Here is a 4,357-nt window from a genome sequence, read left to right as displayed (position 1 = left end):
TCCTGATGCCAATTGTAAAGCTACACCACCATGTCAGTTGTCGGGCTGTTTTACCTGCCGTAATCCTGCCCCGAGGCGAGGGAGCCTGACCAAACTATTCTATTTTCCCAACAATCCACCCCTTCAGTGTCACTACCCACACAATCTACTCATTCAGAATCTTCCGAGATGTTCCCTTAAGGAGGATAGATGACCCTTACATTTACATATTACACATTCCATCCCAGTCCCAAAAGTCTTTAGCTTGTTACAGCACCAACTCAAAAGTCCAAAGTCTCATCTGAGACTAAAAGCAAAACTCCTTTCAGCCGTGAACTTGTAAAGAGCCAAAAACAAGTTTATCTACTTCCAAGATACAGACATTGTGTAAACGTTCCTATTCCAGAAGGGAAGAATAGAAAGGAAAAACAGGCCCCAAACATATCCAAAACCCAAACACGGCAAACGTTAAGCACACTGGGGCACCTGGACCCCTAAATCATTGGGCAACTTTGCTCCTACAGCTCCGCCAAGTGCAGACCATTGAGCTGCCTGGTACCTGTGGCTTTTCCAGGCTGGCACTGCACACTGCCAGCAGCCCCACAGTTCTGGGCTCCTAGTGGCAGTCCCACCATCCTGGCTCCACTAGACATTTCCTCAGTGGGGGTTCTCTGTGGGGGCTCCAACCCCACTTTTCTGCTCCACATTGCTTCGTGGATGACCTCCACAGTGGCTCCACCCCTGCAGCAGCTCCACCTCTGCAGCAGGTCCCCACCAGAGTGCCCCCAGCTTTTTCATATATCATCTTCTGAAATCTAGGTGGAGGCTGCCACTCCTCTACTGCTCTCACATACTGCAGGACTGCAAACTTAACACAACGTGAACGCCACCAAGGTTTTTGGCTTTTTTCTTCAGAGGTGCTCAGGCAGGATTGATCCAGCCAGAGTGCTGGGATGCAGGGAGCAATTTGCCGAGGGAAGTGACACCTCAGGTCTGTCCTCTGGACAACTCAGTCCTTCTAGGCCTCAGGGTATGTGATGGGTGGGGCACCCTTCCAGACTTCTCGAATGCCTTTAGGGCTTTTTTCCCATTGTTCTGGTTCTTAGCATCTGCCAAGATAATGTCTCTAGCAAACAGTTTATCTGCTTCACCCTTGCATTTTTCTCTTGCTCTCTGCTTCTCTACCACATGGCCAGGCTGCAAATTTTCCAAATCTTTATGCTCTGCTTCCCTTTTACATTCTGGCTTTTGAATTACTTCAATCAGCTCATCTTACACTGGCTATTCACTCAGTCTCGGGCAGTTGTGCAGCATTCACCCACAGTTCAAACAGCTGCATTTGCCCAGTCCATCAAGGAGTGGCTGCCCTGCCCTTTGCATATCTGCAGTTATTCTGCAGCTGCTGCCTCAGGGATGGGTGCATAGTAATGGAGACTAACTTTTCCACCTTTTCACCAGGTGAAAACATACTTGAAATTCTGCAGGGGCACCCTTCCTCGGGTCATCTGCCCATCTGCATGTGGCACTCTTTTCTCAGGTTTATATGGCACCCATCTGGCAATGGGGTTTAAGTGGCACTCTCCAGGCCTTTTGCCTTCACACAAATGCAATATGCATTTACTATAGCTTCTCTAAAGCACGTTACACCATCCACCCCTAGATCTCATAGCTCCAGCCGCCAGGGGCTCTCCCTGTTTCTGCTGCTTTACTGTCTCAATTTCTCATACACAACAGGTTGTGCCTGGAGACACAAAGTTTTCCCCACTTACCACTGGGTTGGTTGTCTTCACTGGTGTGAGAGGCAGGAATGGCCCATTGCTGCACATCGTCCTCCAGGATAATCATCCTTGCTTCCAACAACTCTGCTTTCTGCCGCAAATCTTGATCAGTTTGCAGTACAGTGAGCAGCAGCCAGGCTCCGGTCAACAGAAAAGTGGCCACCAGGCACCACATCCTCAAGGAGAGCCATATTTCCTCCCCCTCCCAAGGGGTTTTGCATTGTAGTACCTGGTCTACGCTGCCTTGCAGTACAGTGTGCAGCAACCAGATTCCAGTCAACAAGAAGGTGGCCACTGGGCACAGCATATTCAAAAGTAGCCACATTTCCTCCTTGTTCCAAGGGCTTTTGACTCCTGTACCTCCTCAGAATCCTGTCACAGCCTATGCCAATTGTCGCACTATGGCTAATGTTGGAATCCTGTCAACATAGCCAATTGTAGAGCTACTAATCCTGTTCCTGATGCCAATTGTAAAGCTACACATCTGTGCCACTTGTCAGGCTCTTTTACCTGCCAGTAGTCCTGCCCCGAGGTGAGGGAGCCTGACCAAACCATTCTATCTTCCCAACACCCACACCAGAATCCCTCATTAAATTACATCATGATGGAATTCTACTGATACGTATTTGTTTTGCTAAAGATTGATGTGTCATTTTATTTATCTGTCACTGAATACTATCCTATTAGTATTATGTTTTATTAGGTTCTATTGCAATTACTAAAAAAGTTGTGATATTTTGTTTGGAAGTGGTTATTTTTGTTTAAACTATTTAAAAATTGTCATTTATTATTGGCCATTAAAAACACAGCTTTAGGCCACAATTTAGTACACAGAAATAGTAATTTGCTAAAAAGTAATATGAAAATATGAATGAGACTTTTCAAATGGCAGTTGGTGACTCTTCTATAGCATCCAATTATAGCTGGTTTAAATCATTTTTATGATGAGGAAGGTATACATCAAATTTAAAATGTAAAATATTTCCAATTATTTGCTTGAAAGTTTTTGACCACAAAAGGTAAGGTAATTTTCTAATAATTTCTTGGTTCATTTTTTCATCAGTTAATATCTTCACAATTGATCTGGTAAAAGTATCCATGAACCGTGTTCTAAACATGATTTATTGTTATAAGATTGGCAGATTTCCAGAATTTCATTATTAATTATATTGACTTGCCTTTTGTTAAGCATAGCAAAATGCATTTTGGGTAAATTTAGTTCAAAATTGACTGAAATAATATATGAAAATCCTTTAGTTATTTATAACTATAGAAAATTTTCCATTATTTCTTAGGTGCTTACTGTAAAATACTAGGTCTAATTTATAACTTTTTAAAAATGTTAAAGTGCCCATAAGTGATTCTATGCTGTCATAACTTCTGTCAAAAAGTAATAGTGCCAGGGCCGGCCCAGTGGCTCACTCGGGAGAGTGTGGTGCTGATAACACCAAGGCCCCGGGTTCAGATCCCATATAGGGATGGCTGGTTAGCTCACTGGCTGGGCGTGGTGCTGACAACATCAAGTCAAGGGTTAAGATCCCCTTACCGGTCATCTTTTTAAAAAAAAAAAAAAAAAAAAGTAATAGTGCCAACAAGAGATAATTATCACATCAAGTTAATCATGGTTTAGAAAACATGGACATTTCTAAATCACTGAGCTTTTCTGTTTCAGTCTGCTTGGGCAGCTATAATACGATAGCATAGACTGGGTAGCTTAAACAACGGACATTTAGTCTCACAGTCGTGGAGGCTGGGAAGTGGGAGATCAGGCTGCCACTGTAGTTGGATTCTGGACTGCAAACTGGTGCCTTCTTGCTGTATCTTCACATGGCAGAGAGAGAGAGAGGGTAAGCAAGTTCTGTGGCTCTTCTCATAAGGGCACTAATCCTATCATGAGTACCCCACTTCAATGGTTTCTTCTACACCTGATTACTCCCCAAAGGCCTTGTCTCCAAATACCAGCACATTGGGGGTTAGGGCTTCAGTCAAAAGCATCCTGTCCCTGACCCCCAGAATTCGTGTTCTTCTTGAATACAAAATACCATCTCAACAGCCCCAAAAGTCTTATCTTATTCCAGCATTAAATCTAAAGTCTAAAGTCCAAAATCTTACATAACTGTCATCTAAATTAGGCATGGGTGAGATTCAAGGCATAATTCATCCTGAGGCAAAGTTCCTCTCAGTTGGGAACCTGTGACACCAGAAAAGTTATATGCTTCCAAAATACAGTGGTGGGTCAGGCATGGGATAGACATTCCCATTCCAAAAGGGAGAAAATAGGAAAGAAGGAAGGTGTTTTAGTCCATTTTGTGTTGCCATAACAGAATACCTGAAACTGGGTAATTTATAAAGAAGAGAGGTTTATTAGGCTTACGATTCTGGGACAGCTGCATCTGGCACGGGCCTCAGGCTGCTTCTACTCATGGTGGAAAAGCAGCAGGCAGCTGGCAGGTACAAGTAGATCACATGATGAGAGGAAGCAAGAGAGAGACAGAAAGGAGGTGCCAGGGTCCTATAAACAACAAGCTCTTGCAGGAACGAATAGAGGGAGAACTCACTCACTACCCCTCCTCCCCCAGGGAGAGCATTAATCCATTCAT

The sequence above is a fragment of the Galeopterus variegatus genome, unplaced genomic scaffold (genome assembly GCF_000696425.1).
Source record: "Galeopterus variegatus unplaced genomic scaffold, G_variegatus-3.0.2 Scaffold7302, whole genome shotgun sequence".
Classification (NCBI taxonomy): Eukaryota; Metazoa; Chordata; class Mammalia; order Dermoptera; family Cynocephalidae; genus Galeopterus; species Galeopterus variegatus.
The sequence above is the reverse complement of the archived record's forward strand: the minus strand, read 5'-3'. Positions refer to the sequence as shown.